The sequence below is a fragment of the Sphaeramia orbicularis genome, chromosome 17, assembly GCF_902148855.1.
Source record: "Sphaeramia orbicularis chromosome 17, fSphaOr1.1, whole genome shotgun sequence".
In the NCBI taxonomy this organism is placed as follows: domain Eukaryota; kingdom Metazoa; phylum Chordata; class Actinopteri; order Kurtiformes; family Apogonidae; genus Sphaeramia; species Sphaeramia orbicularis.
Window position 1 is genome coordinate 44,535,629 of NC_043973.1, and position 22,993 is coordinate 44,558,621.

At 35.8% G+C, this 22,993-nt stretch overlaps 1 protein-coding gene across 1 annotated transcript in view; it reads left to right on the forward strand.

The window, feature by feature from the left end:
- The first annotated feature begins 6,866 nt into the window (after positions 1 to 6,866).
- Positions 6,867 to 22,993, forward strand: part of ctnnd2b (catenin (cadherin-associated protein), delta 2b) — a 595,920-nt gene continuing 579,793 nt past the window's right edge. The window contains exon 1 of the mRNA XM_030159817.1: positions 6,867 to 7,178. The gene's annotated coding sequence lies outside the window, so the exon portion shown is untranslated. The remainder of the gene's footprint in view (positions 7,179 to 22,993) is intronic.

Here is a 22,993-nt window from a genome sequence, read left to right on the forward strand (position 1 = left end):
ATAAAAAAAATAAAAGAAAACAAAAAAACAACAACTTACCAATAAAAAAATATGTTGAGTTGAGAGAGACAATCACAATACATAAAAGACAAGACAAACTCTGAATTTTACACTGAAATTTTTTTTTTTGGTGCAGTAATATTTATTAGGTTATCTGTCACAATTTTTATTTTCTAATTGTAAGTATCAGTGAGAACTGGAATTATTCAAGTAAAACTAAATATGTCATTTGTGTAGTAAATAAACTGTGTGGGAAGAGTAAGTTATATAATGTATTTTCACATAATATTCAAAGGTTATAGTCATGACATATGAACTTAGAAATACCAAGTACCGTAAATTCCGGACTATAAGCCGCTACTTTTTTCCCACGCTTTAAACACACGATTTTCCCTTATTGCCTGCCACACCCCAGGGAAGAATCTGTCTATTGTTACCAGGCATGCAGGAATGGATAACATTAACAACTTAACCTTTATAAAGTTAATAGTAACACACACAAAAGGGGAACTTTTAAGGAAAAATCATAAACCTTCAAATGTTAACCTTGTTTCACAAATATACAAAACAAAACTCTGAATGAAAACACCCAATAAAGCTCTCCAGAGACCGTCATAAATTTAAAGCATCTCAGAATTAATGCGCACGTCGTGCGTAATGTTAAATGAAAATGATATGACAACAGACGTAATTACTTGTTTTTAATCCTTATATTTTAAAAATAAATTAAAAGTCCTACTCAGACGAAAAACAAAAATTTGTTCAGTTTCAAGTGTCTTTCAAGTCATTTTAAGTCCGTGAATCCACAGCCGGCGCAAAAGCAAGTCAATCCCGTATCGGCACGAATCCAAAGGAAACCCCGATAAGTCCACCGACCAAAAAAAAAAGAAAGAGAATATGTGCTTTTATTACTATCCTTTTATTGCCTCGTTTTTTGTCCTTTGTTTTTTAATCATCATATTAACAACAAATCAACCTATAGATATGACAGCAAGCTCACACATATCAGACCCTTTTACATACAGGGAAGAATTTCATGTGAACTCAAAGAAAACCTTTATCCAATTACCGACCAGTTTTGACGCAATGAAAAAAAAAGGTTCCACTCGGTCCCATAGACTCCCATAGAAGCCAGGCTTCAATGGGGAAATGCACTGACCATAGATCGTATGAGGAAACAGCGCAATGGGAATGTATGAGAAGTGAACAACATGGGGTCTGATGATTTGTGATAAAGCTGATTCTGAACGAACTCGTCTGTGAGATGAACGTGTTTTAACACATGTGTAGTCAATGAAATGTCAACACAGCCAAACATATTTAACCATTTAATTTTCGTAATGATAGGGGAAGCTGGGCTTCTCTTGCTGTCTATGAGAAATCGCCACTGGTGGACACCTGTGGCTTATAAACCAGTGTGGCTTAGACGTGTACAAAATTGATTTTCTTTCTAAAATTAGGGTCTGCGGCTTATATTCAGGTGCGGTCTATACTCCGGAATTTACGGTAAGTTTTAATAGACAAAGTAAACTGCAGAAAAAAAATTGTAAAATGTTGTGTAAATGTTACTTAAATATTGTCCATTAATAAAAGTTACAAAAAGTATTGTAGTGAGCCACACTGATTGTAATGGGGGCAGTTTATGCCGAGTCATGTGACTCACGTAGTTTACAGTGTCATTGTGTCATGTGACGGTGCGCTACCTTGAGAGTTGTAAATATTTGATCAAAGCAAGTTGCTTTTCTGTGTTCTGCAGTTCTATGACTCAAGTTCTGCCTATAGAGGAGAGTGTCTGAGGGTATGTTTACACGGCAACACTAGGATCTAATTCCGCAAAGATTTCTCCTTTGCGTTATAAAATCATTCCACGTTAAGACGAAGCCGCTATGATAACGATCTGCGTTAACATGAGTCCGCGAGAACGGCTGAATATGCTGTAGTGGCCATGCCAGACCAGTAGCTGGCGACGTAGAGCTGTAGTGAAACAGTGGCGGTAAAACACGCGCTTGCGCACAAACGATTTCCCGTTTAGACAGCCTTTAAATGAGGAGAAGAAGAAGAGGCATTAGCGAATATAAGAAATGCGTCTCTGCTGGTAAGAGTGTAGACGCAGTAAGTCTAACTTTTGGTGGAGAAGCGACAGCAAACTGAGCACAGTTAGCAGCACGTATGTTGTTCTGAAACCGGCCGTTGTTGTTGTGGTTGTTCCTTCTTTTTCTGCAGCTTTATTGTGTCATAGAGGCTGGCAAACCAGCTTGGAGGCGCATTACCGCCACCAACTGGCCTGGAGTGGGTTAACTGGCGGGTCTTGGCTGCGCGCGCATGCGGTGACGTCATATTTTACCCCGGAACGCTCCGATTCGTGTTAACACGGAGCTGAAATGCGGAGCGTATCGATAACATTCCACCCTGGACCCTGGTATCAAAAGTTTCCGGATTCAGGCACTCTAGGCACCGTTTCCATGTTAACAGAAGGCTAATCCGCGATGAAATCTTCCCGGAGTCGACTGAATCCTACACCGTGTAAACGGCCCCTGAGTGAACTGGGTGGAAGGAATATTTCAGTTTGACACCATGACTGAATGGTCTGTGCTGCTGTCAGACAGTCTGGACTGTTTTTGGCATGCACTTTATGAAGATAAATGTCACTGTTGAGAAGTGTAACCAATGTTCACTCTCTGGTAACTTTGTTGTACCAAAACATTACAGTATTTGAAAATTACCGTGAAAAGCCATTAGCTTTGGGTGCATTAGCATTTTTTTTTTAGCTTAAAGCAGTCAGAATGTAAGTAAAATTTACAAAGAAGGAGAAAGTCAAATTCAATGACCATATTAATAATCATCAGTAAATTACCTGAGGTTTGCTAGTAAAATAAACATATATCCGCAAGTAAAGTTTACTTGATGATCGCCCGTGTAGAATTTACTTACAATTCTAAGTGCAAATACTTTCCTAAGTTTTCCTAAGTAAATAACACCCCCAGTTTTTTTCAGTGTATATTTAAACTTTCTTAAGTGATTTATCACCATTTATTTACAATATTATCCTTTGCATTTTGTATTTTATCAGTATTAATCAGGTATTTTCCTGTATTTAACTGACAGATCATAAAGATGTTCATAACAGCTCAGATTAAAGTTGAGGTTTATTCAATCAAAAACAGAGAAAACTACCAAAAAAATGACTTTTTCAGTAAAATAGATCATTAACTTAACATAAACCAAGAGTCTCCATCCACTGTCATTGATCCAACTCCATGGGTTTTACTGGTGAATCAATATTGTAGAGGATGACAGTGTTTCCATGGTAACTACAGAGCCTCTGAACGTCCAAATGGGTCATATCTGATGACCATGAAAAGATGACAAACTGTATTTTACACTAATTATTTACATGTATTGATAGAATTAGTGGATCAACAGGTATTAAACAGGTCAGATCAGTAGATGGTTTTGGTTGTTAGTGGATGTTTGGGTCTTTATGGGTTAAAACTACAGCTTTATTCTCATAATGTTATGGCTTTATTCTCGTAAAAAAAAAAAAAAAAAAAAAAGACCTTCATGTTGGGAAAAATGGGTGCAATATATAATAATCCAGAGGTCAGATTTTTTTTTATGTAAATGTACAATCACAGCTACATGGTCACTCCTAAATGTTCAAGATTAGTTTTTTTTTGTTGTTTTTGTTTTTTTTTAACGCATTAAGACCCAGTGCTACTTTTGTCAGTTCCCATTTGAAATTTTCTCTAGACCTAACCTTTTTATAAGTGATTTATTACCCTTTATTATACAGTTATCCCATTTTACACCAATTATTTACATGTATTGATAGAATTAATGGATCAACAGGTATTAAACAGTTTAGATCAGCAGATGCTTGTGATCGGTGATAGATGTTTGGGTCTTTATAGTTAAATCTAGAAAAAGCATGTTTATAGATGTATGAACACTTAAAACAAGAAATTAACTCTTAAAACAAGATAAATATCTAACACTTCTAAATCTAAGTTGTTTTTTTTTTTTTTTTAAATCTTGGTCAGAATCATATAATTTGCAGTTTATGGGTTAGATCGTTGTTTCCAGTTCTGTTTCAGCACTATTTTCAATTTTCATAGGGTGGGCTCGGGGTCTGGGCAGCAGCTGGACTCTGGAAACCACTGTGGGGGGGGGTCATGAGGCTGTAAAAACCACTCCACAGTCGCTGTGGGTGGGCTGTAGAAGACGCTGCTGCCTCTGCATGGGGTTCAGATAGAACACACACATCAGCATGGCCACAGTGGACATGTCTGATGGTCATGAGGGCGGAGTTACAGCAAGACTGGGTGGACACACCTGTGGTGAGGGGCAATCGAGGTGAGTCTGGGGGCAGCCTATGGACTGGAGCCGCTGCTGCCAAAGGTGATGGAGCGTGAACCGTCAGAGGATGGAAACAGCTGCCTCCAGGTACAGCTGTTAACGGAGTGAAGCAGATGCAGCGGCAACTCATTCCAATCAGAGATATTCTGTCAGTGCAGACTGTCAGGTGTGTGATGTTTGGCTATTTACACTCAGAAGAAAACGGTTAGTAGAGCAACAGTGATGTTAAAGCAGTGATATTTTGCTTTTTTTAAATAGAATTATGCATTTTCAAACATTTCCCTGTGGTCTACATAAACTGTAAATGCTCTGCTTGGGTCTGAATTCGTCATTAATTCAACTCCACAGGTCCATCTTCAACCCTATTTCTGAGTAATGACACCAGAAAGGTGGTTTGGAGCGCTGGCCCTTTAAATGTACATGAGCCACTTCAGGCCCCGCCCCCTCCAGGTTGTTGGCTGTGCTAGTCTGTCCCATTCAACCAACAACTGAACATTTTAGGTCATTGAAGTTTGGACATATTTTCAGTTTTTACTACAACCGCTGCAGCTGATAAACAATTATGTCGTACTCAGAGAAATGTTTGTCGGAAGTCTTGACCTTATATGTGCAAATGTCGTGACGTAACCAGTTATAAAATGTAACAAATTAAGCAGGAATTAAAAAAGGTTGTAGAAATCCACTCGATTTTTGCTTGAATAAAGATAGCTTTGCAGCACCTGGAGGGTTCGAATTCAAACTTTATGAACTATTAGGGTCCAAATACACAAATAAATGAACCAAAGACTAATAAAAGTGGGTTTAGCTAAATATGAACCCAATAAATAAGATAATACTACACAGCAAAAAAGGCCTGTACAAAAATAAGAAAATTAACCTCATTATTGAGTTAAAATGTCTTCTTTCAAGTACAATTATCTGCCAGTGCAGTAAGAAAATAGTACTTATCAAGATTTTTAAAGTAAGAAAATTAATCTAAGGATTATAGAATGCTAAAATTCTTATTTCAAGCAGAATATACTTGTTTTAAGTAGTCATAGTAATTTTTTTTTAATCTATTGTGTGGTATATATATCTATGTTGGATGGGAAGATTCGATACGTATCGATACGCAGACATGCTCGTGCATGATCCCAGTGCACCGGTAGAGAAGCTGCGAGTGAATGAAAAGTTTGGAATCGATATCGCAATGCATTGGTTACTGAATGTTTGTGTTCATAAAATTCAATCCACTCAATAGAATATATTTTTACTTGCATTTAAAAGTTACTATTTATCTGAGTAGTTTTTCTTTCCTTCAGACCCATGTTAACATGTGCCACGGATTCGCGGATGTGTACACTGTACACTAACAGTCTGAGCTCCATGGATGGACTGAGCATGTGCACCGCAGATGAATACTGTAATATCTGTTTGTGAATCTGACAGACACAGAAGGAGGTGGAGTGTGGTTTCTTAACTTATACATTACATATACATTTCATTACAAATTAATTTGGCGAGGGAGCAAGAAGAAACATGCAGAGAAACGACTTTGGAAACAAAATCCTTTTTCAGTGACTGAATGTGCGGCACATGTTCTGAAATTATACAAAAGCACTTTGTAAAAAGTCATTGTTATATGGTCTTTTTTGATAAATAAATAATCAAGCTCGTTGAATTGCACTGCATACTTTTTTTTTTTTTTAACCAGAATGAATTTGTTGAATCAGACTATGCTTAATTGCTCTGTATCATGATTTGGATGTGAATCGTATCGCATCGCGAGGTGCCACACACGTATCTTTAATATATTGGATAGAAGATGCTGTATTGAGATGCGTATTGTATCGGCCTTACAACTTTTCTCAACCCTAATAAATATATCTACGTATATCTATCTATCTATCTATCTATCTATCTATGATTAAAAATATCTTACTACGAAGATTAAAAAGAAGTATATTCTGCTTAAAATAAGAATTTTAGCATTCTGTAATGCTAAGTTACATTTTCTTACTCAAAAAAATCTTGATAAGTACTATTTTCTTACTGCACTGGCAGAGAATTTGACTTGAAAGAAGGCATTTTAACCCAACAATGAGTTTAATTTCCTTATTTTTGCACAGTCCTTTCTTGCAGTGTACAAAATCAGAACAGTAGTCACATTTATCTCCTTCATATGATGCTCTTCACACATATGTAACACAATGACGGTGCTTTTCCTTCTGATGCTGATGTTCTTTCTCTGTGGACTCATCCTTCATCTGCCTCCACCTCCACCTCCATCTCCATCTCCATCTCCATCTCCATCTCCATCTCCATCTCCATCTCCATCCTGCAGTTCCTCTCATCACCGGTGGGTGTCACTGCTGACACTGGTACCCGGGCTGTCTGTCAGTCCGTCTAGCGAGGATGGAGGGGGAGAGGAGGGGGAAGAGGGGGAGGGATGTTGTATTGTGAAGTAGAGAGAGAGTGAGAGGGAGAGAGAGAGAGTGAGAGCGCGCACCTCTGCCTCTCTTCCTTCCTTCTCCTGTGCGCAGTGCTCCGGACCGACCGCTCCTTCCTCATTTCCTCCCCACAGCTGGCTCTCTCCTGTTCGGATGCTGGCTGCCTTTTCATTTCCACGCGGCACAGGACAAATACTTTGGGAGGGTGGAATGACTACCTACCTGTTTTGCATGGTCTGATTTTTTTTTTTTCCTTTTTTTTTTTTTTTTTTTTTTTTTTTTTTTTTTTTTTTTTTTTTGGAGGTGTGTGGGGGGAGATTCACACGTCGGAAAAGGAGGGGAGTCCAGAGGAAGAAAAGAGGCTCTCCATCCCCCGAGGGAATTTATTTTACAGTAAGCAGGCGCAATGTCATTCCAGTTTCCTCATTCCGCTCGTCTCACACCTCCCATCTGTGCATGAAAAAAACCAAAAAAAAAAAAAAGGCTAGAATTTTTTTTTTTGACAGGCTGTTTGGGAATACGACTGGCTGCTGTGTTTGCGTGTCTGCAGAGTGTTTAGTTCAGGTTATTGTGTGGCGTGATGTGGATTTGGTGTCTTTTTATTATGATGCGCTAAAGGGGCTGTGGTGCGCTTTGGTGCGCATTGATCGTGGATTGAAAATGGAAACCCCCCCCCCCCCCCCCCCCCCATCCCATCCCATCCATCCTTCCCTCCATCTATCCCTCCATCCATTCATCTACCCATCCAAGGCCGGGGTGTGTGGGGGTCGGAGGAAGAGGAGAAGAAGCAGCAGCAGTAGCAGGATGAGGAGAAGGATGATGATGATGATGATGATGATGAAGAGGATGAGGAGGGGAGGGGGGTTGCTGTTGCGAAATCGGTATTAGTTTCAGATCTGACCTAAATATGAGCGATATTCGCAAGATTATGAGGGGTGACAGCAGCGTGAACGCTCCCATCGCCTTTTGTGCTGCGTTCACGGACCCATCGGACGTAGCAAGTATAATACAAGCAAAAACATTTATTCCCAAGCATCAGGCATGGGGTAGGGGATGAAGAGCACCTTGCTTGGCTTGGCTGGATGTGTGCTCCAGCCGGGCCTGTCTGCCTTAAAAACATCCCACAGTGTGTTTGTGATCAGCTCCGGGCTAACCCCCCACCCCCCCACCACCTCCCTCATCATCCCTACCACCATAGAGTAATTAATCTCATTCATCACGTTGCCAAGATTAGTGTGTTTCAAAGGCTGATGTTGCAGGAGAGAGCATCACAATGTTTGCTCATGTTAATTGTCTGTGGATTTGTGCTCTGTGACCTGGCAGAAATGGGGTGGGGGGGTTGAATGGGGGTGTGAGTGTGTGACTGAATTAACCCTCCTATAGTCTTATCTCCATCCTCCATTGGGTTGTGTGGCAGTTTATGACGGCTCATTCAAAGTTCATTCTGTGTTTTGTCTCTCATATGCCTGTAGTGCTGTAGATAGCAGATGACTCTCAAGATGGAGGAGCTCTACCCAGCCCTAGTAAGAGCTTTAATGTGATGGACATTAGAAGGGGCCAAGGAGAGGCTCCTCATTAGTCCAGCAGAACACATTACCGACCATCATCTTTGCGCATGTGTGCTCCGTCGGGAGTGATTTCCTGCCGGGGCTTTGGAAGTAGAACCGTGTGAATCTGTTGAGTTGAACGTTGGCGGTTGTGGGGTTTCTTCGTGACCTTTAACCTTCAGAAACCTGCCTCTAACCCTTATGTTGTGTTTTTATATTCTATAGCATCAGGTGTCAAACATCATTTAACCCCTAAAGACCCCTAAAGTGCTACTTTTGTGTCAGTTCCCAAATGAAGTTTCTCTTTTTTTCTTTTTTCTCACTATTTTTTTTTTTTTTTAAACCCATAAAGACCCAGTGTTGCTTTTCTGGTAGTTCCCAAATAGAATTTTCTCTCTATTTAACCTTTCTTAAGTGATTTATCACCGTTTATTATGATATTATCCTCTGTATTTTGCTTTTTTCATTGTAAATTATGTATTTTTTTATATTTAATTTGGATGTTTATGAAAACTCAGTAAATTCAAAGGTTATTATATCAAAACTTTGTATCAAAAATTGAAGAAAAAGTGACTTTTTCAGCAAATATATTTATAACTGAACATAAAACAAGTGTGTCCATCCAGTGTCATTGACCCAACTCCATGGGTTTTACTGGTGAATCAATGTTGTAGAAGATGACAGTGTTTCCATGGTAACTATGGAGCCTCTGAACGTCCAAATGATTTGTTTTTTTAACCCATAAAGACCCAGTGTTGCTTTTCTGGTAGTTCCCAAATGGATTTTTCTCTCTATTTAACCTTTCTTAAGTGATTTTTCACCGTTTATTATGATATTATCGTCTGTATTTTGCATTTTTCATTGTAAATTATGTATTTTTTTATATTTAATTTGGATGTTCATGAAAACTCAGTAAATTCAAAGGTTATTATATCAAAACTTTGTATCAAAAATTGAAGAAAAAGTGACTTTTTCAGCAAATATATTAATAACTGAACATAAACCAAGTGTCTCCATCCATTGTCATTGATCCAGCTTTATAGGTTTTACTGGTGAATCAATGTTGTAGAAGATGACAGTGTTTCCATGGTAACTACAGAGCCTCTAAACATCCAAATGATTTGTTTTTTGAAACCCATAAAGACCCAGTGTTGCTTTTCTGGTAGTTCCCAAATGGATTTTTCTCTCTATTTAACCTTTCTTAAGTGATTTATCACCGTTTATTATGATATTATCCTCTATATTTTGCATTTTTCATTGTAAATTATGTATTTTTCTATATTTAATTTGAATGTTCATGAAAACTCAGTAAATTCAAAGGTTATTATATCAAAACTTTGTATCAAAAATTGAAGAAAAAGTGACTTTTTCAGCAAATATATTTATAACTGAACATAAAACAAGTGTGTCCATCCAGTGTCATTGACCCAACTCCATGGGTTTTACTGGTGAATCAATGTTGTAGAAGATGACAGTGTTTCCATGGTAACTATGGAGCCTCTGAACGTCCAAATGATTTGTTTTTTTAACCCATAAAGACCCAGTGTTGCTTTTCTGGTAGTTCCCAAATGGATTTTTCTCTCTATTTAACCTTTCTTAAGTGATTTTTCACCGTTTATTATGATATTATCCTCTATATTTTGCATTTTTCATTGTAAATTATGTATTTTTTTATATTTAATTTGGATGTTCATGAAAACTCAGTAAATTCAAAGGTTATTATATCAAAACTTTGTATCAAAAATTGAAGAAAAAGTGACTTTTTCAGCAAATATATTAATAACTGAACATAAACCAAGTGTCTCCATCCATTGTCATTGATCCAGCTTTATAGGTTTTACTGGTGAATCAATGTTGTAGAAGATGACAGTGTTTCCATGGTAACTACAGAGCCTCTAAACATCCAAATGATTTGTTTTTTGAAACCCATAAAGACCCAGTGTTGCTTTTCTGGTAGTTCCCAAATGGATTTTTCTCTCTATTTAACCTTTCTTAAGTGATTTATCACCGTTTATTATGATATTATCCTCTATATTTTGCATTTTTCATTGTAAATTATGTATTTTTCTATATTTAATTTGAATGTTCATGAAAACTCAGTAAATTCAAAGGTTATTATATCAAACTTTGTATCAAAAATTGAAGAAAAAGTGACTTTTTCAGCAAATATATTTATAACTGAACATAAAACAAGTGTGTCCATCCACTGTCATTGACCCAACTCCATGGGTTTTACTGGTGAATCAATGTTGTAGAAGATGACAGTGTTTCCATGGTAACTATGGAGCCTCTGAACGTCCAAATGATTTGTTTTTTTAACCCATAAAGACCCAGTGTTGCTTTTCTGGTAGTTCCCAAATGGATTTTTCTCTCTATTTAACCTTTCTTAAGTGATTTTTCACCGTTTATTATGATATTATCGTCTGTATTTTGCATTTTTCATTGTAAATTATGTATTTTTTTTATATTTAATTTGGATGTTCATGAAAACTCAGTAAATTCAAAGGTTATTATATCAAAACTTTGTATCAAAAATTGAAGAAAAAGCAAATATATTAATAACTGAACATAAACCAAGTGTCTCCATCCATTGTCATTGATCCAGCTTTATAGGTTTTACTGGTGAATCAATGTTGTAGAAGATGACAGTGTTTCCATGGTAACTACAGAGCCTCTAAACATCCAAATGATTTGTTTTTTGAAACCCATAAAGACCCAGTGTTGCTTTTCTGGTAGTTCCCAAATGGATTTTTCTCTCTATTTAACCTTTCTTAAGTGATTTATCACCGTTTATTATGATATTATCCTCTATATTTTGCATTTTTCATTGTAAATTATGTATTTTTCTATATTTAATTTGAATGTTCATGAAAACTCAGTAAATTCAAAGGTTATTATATCAAAACTTTGTATCAAAAATTGAAGAAAAAGTGACTTTTTCAGCAAATATACTAATAACTGAACATAAAACAAGTGTGTCCATCCACCGTCATTGACCCAACTCTATGGGTTTTACTGGTGAATCAATGTTGTAGAAGATGACGGTGTTTCCATGGTAACTACGGAGCCTCTGAACATCCAAATGTTCAGATGACCATGACAAAGAGATGACAAACTGTATTTTACACCAATTATTTATATGGATTGATGGGATTAGACAGTCAATATCCATTTAACACTTTAACCCCTGACGCGTCTGTGGTGAGCATTCTGAATTATGATTTCTTTTAAATATTCGTAGAAATTCAACCGTTTGCTCAATAGGAAACATTTCAAATAAGAAAAGCACTCGGAGAGCGCAGACCTCTGCCAAGACAGATCTGCCCCCCCCCCGCCCCCTTCCTTGTGCCAGTATCAACATTTCCTGAAAATTTCCTGAAAATCCATCCATAACTTTGAGTTATCTTGCTAACAAACAAACAAACATGCACGCACGCAAACACGCAAACACACAAAGCAAAGTGATCACAATACCTCCTGGAGGTAAACATGCTGATAGTGTAGACCTTGTGCTTTCCACAGACATCTGAGCATGCTCAGTGCCCCCCTCTGCCATCTTTAGTTTACATCATACTCAGTTTAGATGTTTGGGTCTTTATGGGTTAATTCAGAGCAACAGTAAGATTCTGCTGGTTTACTGAATATTAACATTTGACACTTAGTTTGAGAATGGAATCAAGAAACTGCTGTAAAATACTATTTTCTAGAACTGTAAGGGAGTGTTTTTCTAATTTAAAAAGCTTTATGGGAATTTCTACACTTCTAAATGCATTTATATGTACAACTAACTTCTTTATCAGAGCAATTTACTGGCCAAATTAATGAGATTAAGATGAATTACAGTTAATATCTAATAGATGTGCTATTGTCTTTTAATTGTTTTTATAATGCATTCATATTTTTATACTTCTATACTGCTTTGACTCGTATCTTTTAACCTTTGTGCTTGCACTCTGAGAAACCTCTGCATAATAATTCCTGTTTTTTTTACCTGAAAATGTACAAAATTATCTATCTGCAGAGTAGTAGTGCTATGAATAGAGCACATGTGTTACCACTGGCAAGTTGAGAAACTATTTAAGCTGACTTTTTAAAGAATATTTGCAGGATTAGTAGTTGAGAGTTATAGAACATTTTTGAGAAAAAGCAGTTTCAGCTACAAATGATGTCCACCGTTAAAAGATAAAGTTCAACATCTAATTCGTCTTAGTACCGTGCACGTTCTGTCTGTTAGCATCACGTTTTAGCTTTTGGAAAAACTCACACAACCTTAATTCCACTACTGAGTAAATAAACTGCAGCCAAACATCATAATTTGGGGTTTCATGCAGTTCAGTTGACGGTGTATTTCTTGTATTTCTTCTTGACATAGGATGGCATCAGCTAGCAGTAAAAGTGTTATTTTCTTGTGTAACTCTTTGCAAGAAAATGTCAAATAGTTGCTTTAATGTGACAAGATGTGGACTAGTGAAAGCTTGTCATGGGTTGCACATGTTGGAGCCGTATTCGCTTTAACAAACCGTATGGTCACATCTGAAACGTGTCACCTCCTGTCAGAGTAAAATACAGCAGAATAACATGATATGGGAATATATTTTGTAATTAAAGGTGCAACGTTTGATAGTTTGTTTGTTTTTTTGCATATCTCTCGGCAAAGACAATTTTATTCATACACTGTGTCCCATAAAGTTGGAAATATGTTTATTTTTAGATAAATTCCTCTTTTTATTCCTATTTATATACATATTAACCCTTTATCAGGCACTCATTGAAATACTCTGAAATTCTACATTTCAACCTTTCAACCAGCACTTGTTAAAAAGTAAACACATGCAATAAAGCAATTGTTATAAGGCCATAATCTGACAAAAATCACTCATATTCACTATTTACAGCTTCAACATGTGTATAAAATCTCTCTGAATCACTGCATTGTGCTTCTTGACCTCACTGAGGAATGAGATTGGCCCCATATTTAATGTCTGCAGAAATAACCAAAAATAGTCACTTGCCTGATAATGGGTTAACCGCCTTTGATGTGGTGCAATGATTACACACTTAGTCCTAGTTGCACTTTATCTAAGAATAAATCACATTGTCCCAATTATTTCATGAGAAAAGTAAAAAAAAAAAAGAAAAAAAAAAAAGAAAAAAATCCAGGTTTATGGGCAACAGTGTATAACCCAATATCACAAAATACACACAAAAATAAGAAAATTAAACTCATTACTGGGTAAAAATGTCTTATTTCAAGTAAAATTACCTGCCGGTGCAGTAAGAAAATTGCACTTGTTAATTTATCTTAAAATAAGAAAATATTATCTGAGGATTAAAGAATGCTAAAATTCTTATTTTAAGCAGATTGTACTTGTTTCAAATCTTCAGTTAAGTTTTTTTTTTTTTTTAATCTATAGTATACACACTGCAAAAATCTAAATCTTACCAAGTGTATTTTTCTCATTTCTAGTCAAAATATTTCATCACACTTAAAATAAGACATAATCACCTAAAGAGTAACTTTTCAGTGAGATATAAGAAGTTATTTTTAGACAATAGATCTGGAAAATCTTGAATTAAGAAATCTTACCAAGATAACTTTTACTTGTTCCATTGGCAGATTTTTTTTTTTTTTGTTGCTTAATTCAAGATTTTTTTTGCTTAATTCAAGCAAAAAAAAAAAATAAATAAATAAAAAATAAAATCTGCTAACAGATTTGTAATGTGTACAGAGTGCTAATTGGAGTTTTATACAGTCAGTGGATGTGTACAAAAATATGTTTATGTATATATTATTGTAGTGCAAATTACAGTTTTTATACAGAGTGCAAAATACAAGTGTTCTCCACGTTTCTGAGGAACACTGAAGAACTTTTATTAGCAAATAAGTCACATTTATGCAAAAAATCCATTTGTGTCCTTACTGTCATCAAACATGTGGTTAATACGTGGAAAAACTCCCCGTAGAAAACACCCTTTACTGGGTTCTGCATCTACTCCTCCTCTGTGTTTTCAGGCTGTAGAAAATCTACCCCATGACACAGATTTTTGTCTAATTGCAGGTGTTTTCAGACAGGGAGGGAGGTCGAAAATGTGATTGAAATTGCAAAGATTAGATCCCGACATGCGATCTGGACACAAGTGGCTTCACAATTGGAGGTCATACATATCTATATTCAGTTTTTTTTATTTGGACTGAGAGGAGAGAGCTCCAGAAGGAACCTTATGATTTTATTTTTCTACATGATTTCAGCTCCTGCAGATTTAACCCATAAAGACCCAGTGCTACGTTTGTGGCACTTCTTAAATTATAATTTTTTTCTCTATATTTAGCCTTTCTCAATGATTTATCGGCATGTATTATAATATTGTCCTCTGTACTTTTATTTTTACAGGGTTTCTGCAGGTATCAGCAAATCTAACATAATGCTTTTTAATGCCACTTTAAACAAATTTCATGCCCATGTCCAACTGCAGATACAGTTTTATATATAGCTTTATGATAATTTACTGTCAACAGGCTTTAACCAGGTTCTGAATAGTTTCTCCTCCAATCACTTCTCCTGAAACTTGCATTTTCACATTTTTCCAACATTTGCTAATATTCCCTCCGCTCTTTCGCCACAGCCTGAACGCACTCACACCATGTTGCGTTCCAGGCATCAGGTGTTGGGACTTCCTGTATCAGCCATAAACAATAGTCGATTAAAGGGGTCAGCCTGTCAATCATCACACTACCGATCAGAATTCTTAAATGTTTATTTAATCAAAATAAATCGTGAATAACAATGTTTTTTTTTCCATCAAGTGTATTTAATTTTTTAATGCCTCTGGACATCAAATTTAATGACTTAATGCTTTTTTAATAACCCACGGAAACCCTGTTTTAAGTGAATATCAGGTATTTTCCTATATTTAATTCACTGATCATGTAGATGTTCAGTAAAATTCAGAATAAATTCAAAGGTTATCAGAACGAATCAGAAAAAAATGAGGAAAAAGTGACCTTTTCAGCCAAAATATCTTTAATTAAACATAAAAACAAGCATCTCCATCCACTGTCATTGATCCAACTCCATGGGTTTTACTGGTGAATCAGTGTTGTAGAGGATGATGGTGTTTCCATGGCAACTACGGAGCCTCTGATTGTCCAAATGGGTCATATCTGATGACCATGAAAAGATGACAAACTGTATTGTGACTTTGTGTATCGTCCATAAACAATACCCAATTAAAGGGTTCCACCTGTCAGTCATCACACTACTTCCGATCAAAATTATTAAATGTTTATATAATCAAAATAAATCGTGAACAGCAATGTTTTTTTGTTTTTTTTTTCCCCATCAAGTGTATTTAATTTTTTAATGCCTCTGGACATCGAATTTAATGACTTTTATAGTTTTTTTAATGACTCGCAGAAACCCTGTTTTAAGTGAATATCAGGTAATTTCCTGCATTTAATTCACTGGTCATGTTGATGTTCATTAAAGCTCAGAGTAAATTCAAAGGTCATTAGAACAAATCGGAAAAAAATGAGGAAAAAGTTATAATAATAATAATAATAATAATAATAATAATAATAATAATAATAATACTACATTGGTTTTATATAATCAATGTATTGTTATTATTATTACTTTTTCCTATTTTTTTCCGGATTTGTTGTAATAACCTTTATTATTTGAACAAATCGGGAAAAAAATGAGGGCAAAAGTGACTGTGTCAGCTAAAATATCTTTAACCAAACATGAAAACAAGCATCTCCATCCACTGTCATTGATAAAAATAGAGAAAACTGAAGAAAAAGTGCCCTTTTCAGTAAAATACTGTATATCATTTACTGAACATAAAACAAGTGTCTCCATCCGCTGTCATTGATCCAACTCCAACTGGGTTTTACTGGTGAGTCGTTGTTGTAGAAGATGACAGTGTTTCCATGGTAACCACAGAGCCTCTGAACATCCAAATGGGTCATATCTGATGACCATGAAAAGATGACAAACTGTATTTTACACCAATTATTTACATGTATTGAGAGGATTAGTGGATTAACAGTTTAGATCAGTAGATGCTTTTGGTCGCCTGTGGATGTTCATATAAATATATAATATAAGTGTTTGAGGTAAATGTTGTGATCCACAGGGACAGAGGCTTGACCTAACAGGATGAATCACTATCAGCGTTTTCATTTCCCGCTCCTCTGTCTGGTTGCTTCACACAGATCACACTCCCCATCTCCGGCAGCTTCCATTCGGCCGAACACAGAACACACAAACAGCCTGTGTTTACCGACTGCTACGAGTTAGGATTTCGCAACATCTCCAACCAAAGCTCGGCGCTCTTAAACACACACAGGTGAAAGTGCCAGCCGGTGTTCTTGTCACACAACATTTAACTGATCAAAGAGCTCCTTCCCTCAAATGACGCCGCCGTGTCGCTGTAAAACACCGAGCGGCGTTACAGGAAGCCAGGAGTCTGCGTCGTACATTCACCCGCAGCTCTAGGGGATAATGGAGAATAAAGATGGGAGTCGCAGTCGCTCATTTCCTTGGAATCGTTTCTGTTTGCTTAACGATTCCATCAGGCCAAATGCATCACACGTCATTTCTGTATTTTAGGTCAGAAGCGTCTAAAGTAGTGGTTCTCAACTGGTGGGTCGCAACTCAGAAAGTGGGCTGCAAATCTGTTTTCAGTAGGTCACAGGCCTTTGGGCAAAAAATGTTACGAAACTAATCATGTGCTTTATTTTTTATGGCGCTAGTGCTTCCCATTCACCCTCCCCCAACAGTAGGTGGTGGCTGGGGTGCTGTAAAGAGGGGTAAACATGACAAATTCATGGGGCACATCATTTCCAGGGGGCCCAGTGGATATAGGTTAGAAGTTGTGAAAGTTTCATGTAAGCTCCAGGAGTAAAAGAGAGGCATAGAAGCTGGGAGTTGTACGTCCAAAGTTAAGTTTCAGTTTTGGTTTCATGGCAGTTGTGGTTGTTACATCAGTTATGAAACACACCCCTATACCCCCAGTCCCAACACAATGTATGTGTTTTTGAATAAGTGACTGAATGCACTTTAAATTTTTAACTGAGTTAGTTTTAGTTTTGGGTAAAATGTACCTAATTTAGTGTTAAACGGATTATTTCCATAATTACACTGGGTTACAAAAAAATGTTTTTAGAAAGTTGTCCAGATTTTCCAACTGAATTAGGACCATTTCGCACCGCTAAATCCAAAAATGACATCTGTTTTTCTCAATCAGGTCAGGTTTTTTTGCTAATTTGATGTTGAAAAATTTGATCTTCTCACAAAATTGATTACATTTTTGTGACTTTATCAGGTGATTTTTTTTACATAGTTTTCACCCAAAATAGGTTTTAAGAGAAAAAAAATCATTTTCTAACAGGATTCCTGTTAGGTACAATGGTGTATTCAGCGCAGATGTAGCAGAATACGTCAGGCTTATTTTTGCAAGATCTTGTTGTCGAAGCCATTTCATTCACCTGTAATATTAAAAAAAACATTAATCATAAATTGGCAAAAGTAAAATCTTCAGAACTCGTTTATTGCAAGAAATATGAAAGAATTTTGTATCATATGATGTGAAAATGCCCATAAATGTAAGCAAAAATATTAAAAAGCCAATATGTAGCATAGTTCAGAAAGTTGACCTGATTTAGCAAAATTAATATGATTTTTGGATTCAGCACAGCAAAATTATCCTAAATCCGCTCAAAAAACTTAAACAATACATTTGTTATTGACCAGTATTATCATCGCCACCTGTTGGTCAGTTTGGTTTATCATTAACCTTGTAAAGCCTGAACCATTAAATCATTGACAGCAAATTCCAGTTCTTTGAAACTGGAGCCTTTATTGGTCCTTCTGAACTACCAAAAATCTGTTTTTTTCCAAAAATCAATTTCCATGTATGGGTTTCAATTTTGTATCATATTTGATACATTGGGTCTCAATGCTCAAATATTATTATTTTTGAATAAACAAAAACATAATATAACCCAAACATGTCGAACAAATTGGTAATTCCTTTTCAAAATTAGCAAAGTTCTTCCTCCTTCCTCATTAATGACAGTCTCGTAGTGTCACTGGAAAGGCCTCTGGTGAATGAATTCCTCTGTATTGCATGTATCTAATTGTATACATCAGGTTTTTCAAGAAAAAAAAAAAAATCACACTGATCATTTAGAGGGCTTCAAAACTCATGTATCAAATTTGATACGTTTGGCGTTATAGGGTTAAAGTTGTCTTCTGTCTTTTCATACTGTGAAATTCTGTTTTATCTCAGGTTCAAAACACACCATCTATTCATTAAATACATTTGAGAAGTTTAATTTTTTACCAATTTGGGTCATGGTTTGTCATAGAGCAGTGATAGTGGGTCCTGAAGCCAGACCAGTTCAGAACCACTGGTTTAAAGTATGGCTGTATTTGACCAGCAAACACAACACTAGGGCCATTTGAAACAGTTGCAGGATTTTGCACTCCTTTAACTACCACTTTAAAACCCTTTATGAGGTTTTTTTCTTATCAAATGCAAAATGTTAGTGCATATTTGACATTGAAGAGTTAATGTAAACAAAGCCATTTGTACAATAGTTTTTCCCCAATCCAATGAGAATCGATAACACTGGTCTACAATTTTTTCTTTTTAGAAATGATCTACTTCAGAGGTTAAATGTGCTAAATGTTACGTATTTTAATAAGATTAATATGAAAACAAATGACCAAAGTGCTGATTTGCTGATGTTTTCAAGGTATATGATAAAGTGTTATTATACATGGGTGCTTCTATGAAACTGGTCCCTAAAAACAGGACAGAGGGGCTAAAAATTCAAATCAGATGTAGATTAATGTTATGAAGCAAGTCTGAAAGCACTTTGGGTCTATCTTAAAATTAATAGATAAAGGAGAAACCATTTTTCAAATAAGACACATTTTTATACTTTTTTATATTATTTTTTACACAAAAATCTGTATGTAACGCGATAAAAAGGACACGAAAATTACGTGCTACAATTTTTTTTTAATATCTTTTTATTCTCTCACAGGTGCATTTTGGGAATCAAACTAATTATGCAAGGCAGAGTGTTTCACAAAAATGACAACTATTGCAAGATCACTCACAATTTATTTGTGTTTAAATGGGCAGGTTCCGCATGTAACACATGTAGACACGATGGGTTACACACGGAACCTGGAATGAGACTGAGATTCATGAAAAACCCACATGTCTGGATTAGAAAAACCACTAGGATCATCAAATTTAACACAGTGTCTTTATTTATAGTCTATATAAGACCATTTACAGCCACGTTTTTCAGATCTACTGCACTAACACCTAGGTAATTTTTCATTTCCCAATTTTGGTTAAAAATTCATTAATTTTGGGATGGCTCAGGGCAAGAGTATAATTTTTTTTGCATTCATCTGAGGTCATCATTAGGTACATCCCGGGGGAAAATATGTCTAAATTTCTCTTTTATTATTGGGTTTAAAAAGCAGATACCAAAATAAACCCAGTTTCATAGAAGCGCCCTTATATATATATATCTATATCTATCTATCTATCTATCTATCTATCTATCTATCTATATATATATATATATATATATATATACATATATATATATATATATATATATATATATATATATATATATATATATATATATATGAAACCTGTAAATTCAATGTATTATAATGTACAGACAGTGTTTTGAAGTAGATCTGGTAGCTCCGACACTAATATTCCTTTGGAGTTAAACTGATTATCTCGTTAATTCTCCAATTTCACATTTCCCGCCCCTAATAGAGAACCATCACCATCATCGTCATCATCATCATCACCTACCCTCCTTGCCCCCCCCACCTCCACCCCAGCTCTTCTCTGTTTCTCTGACTAATTGCGAAAGATTCATGGTGGATGCTGGGGTGACCCTAAAGCTACATCCCCGGTGAAAAAAAGTCAGAGAAGTGATGCACTCTGCCACGGTTCACAGAAGTTAAGAGCGTGTTATCATCCTCCTCTAAAGACTCGCCTCAGCTGCTTCAGCCTCAACAGGCTTCATTAAGTTTTTATATTAAGCAGATGATATATGCCATGTGGACAAACTCTTAATAATAACCTCTTTCTGACAGACCCAAGACACAATTTAACGCTTTTTAGACTCAAGTATTTGGACACGGCATTAAAGCTACATCACAAAACCATAATGCAGAATGAAAAGACAAAGAAAGTTTTAATAATCAGATTTTAAATTCCATTCTGTTGGTTAAAATAACCTCATTTCTGCTACAAAGGAAGTTGAGACCACCAACAGGGATATTACATATATTATGCAGCATATAGGGGCTTGTAAATATCCATAATTAGTATGCAACACCACATGACCCACTTTTCGACTACCCTTTGCACGCTTTAGTTACTTCAAAGTCAGAGTTATGTTTTCATGGGGGCTATTTTGTCTACTCCCAGTGGACTGTGCCGTATGTACACCCATAGAGAGCAAATTCATGATGATGGAGATGTGCAAAGATGAGCAATACGAATAATATTTATATTTACCTCCGCCAAGGAGGTTATGTTTTGGCCAGGGTTTGTTTGTTTGTTAAAAAAAAAAAAAAGTTATGGACAGACTTGGATGAAATTTTCAGGGTTTTTTTGGAAATGGGATAAGGAAGAAATGATTACATTTTGGTGGTGATCGGGGGTGGGGGGGCCCACGGGGGGGGCCACTGATCAGCCTTGGCGGAGGTCTGCGCTCTCCGAGTGCTTCTAGTTATGGAAATACTTTGTGCATTTTATTACATTAGGTTTTGAACGTAACATGTAGATTATCATTAATGCTACTTCCAGAGATAATTTCATGGTTAATAAGACACACAAAATGTGATGATGTTAAGGTTAAATAGTACTATTACTAATTATCCATCTACCGGTAGTTGGTTTTCCATTGGACATCTGCACAAAACTTTACCGATATTTACTAAATGTAAAAAAACAAACAAACAAAAAAATGAAGTGCATAATGTTTTGCGATGATTTGTTTATTTATTATGGCGAGATGACACGAGAAGTCATTCCATAAACATGGCGAAGAACATAAATATCGTGTTGATTTACAGATATATTCATTATTATACAGGGTGGGGAAGCAAAATTTACAATATTTTGAGGCATGGGTTGAAAGACAGTGTATGACCAATTAGTTTATTGAAAGTCATGAGAATTTATTTGCCACAAGAAAACTGACATAATAGAAAATGTTTTTATTCTATGTGTCCTCCTTCTTTCTCAATAACTGCCTTCACACGCTTCCTGAAACTTGCGCAAGTGTTCCTCAAATATTGGGGTGACAACTTCTCCCATTCTTCTTTAATAGTATCTTCCAGACTTTCTCGTAATACTTTTGCTCATAGTCATTCTCTTCTTTCCATTATAAACAGTCTTTATGGACACTCCAACTATTTTTGAAATCTCCTTTGGTGTGACGAGTGCATTCAGCAAATCACACACTCTTTGACGTTTGCTTTCCTGATTACTCGTATGGGCAAAAATTTCTGAAACGGTATGGATAATAGTGTTAGGTATGATTATGACATCAATAAATGTTTGGTTTCAAAACAATTGATGTAGTGCCTGCTGAGAAAAAACAACTAAATGTTCATTGTAAATTTTGCTTCCCCACCCTGTATATATTACCCCTCTATCTTGTACTAAATTAAAAAAAAAAAGATTAATTTTCTTGGTGTGTTCTCACATACTGTGCCATGTTTGTTCTAAAACTCTTCTTCTTCGCTTGCTGTAACGTCCGTCAACATGTTTTTTTTTTTTTTTTTTTTTTTTTTTTTTTATTCACGTGACTCTAGTTGCAGAAAAAGGTCTTTCCATTGCAATTTTGTGTGATATACCATTTTTTACAATCAAAAAACCACCTCTTGCCAGCGCATGAACTTTTAATCAGAAAACAAGAGTTTTGGCGAAATTGTCGTTTTTCCATTAGGTAAATTTTTATGGAGACACTTTTTTATGTTCAGTTATTGATATATTTTACTGAAATGGTCACATTTTCTTCAGTTTTCTCTGTTTTTGATATAATAACCCCCAACTTTAATCTGAGCTTTTATGGACATCAGTCATGATCAATAAATTAAATGTAGGAAAATACCTGATTTTCACTGAAGAATGCAAAATAGTGACAATAATATTAGAATAAATGGTGATAAATCAGTTAAGAGAAGTTAGAAATAGAGGGAAAAAGTCATTTGGGAACTGCCACAAAAGCAGCACTGGGTCTTTATGGGTTAATGTCCGATAGCTAATCTAATATTAGTCTTCTGAAGTGACATCATTGACTTTAGCCTTATTTGCATGTGTCTAGTACAGCCTGGTGACCTCTGGTAATCCGTAATAACTGCAGAGTTAGTTTGTGTTCTTAACCCCGTTTAAATCTTCTGAGGGTTTTCCTATGATGCGTTGTTTAGTTTAAGGACAAATATTGATTAAATACATGTTTTAATTAAGAATAGTGCAGGAATAGATTAGTTTATCACAATATCTGTCACAAAAACAGAAAGATGGTTTTGTGAAGTTGTATTAGTCATATTATGTCACATTTTTCTTAAAAATTCAATGTACAGCCAATAATAA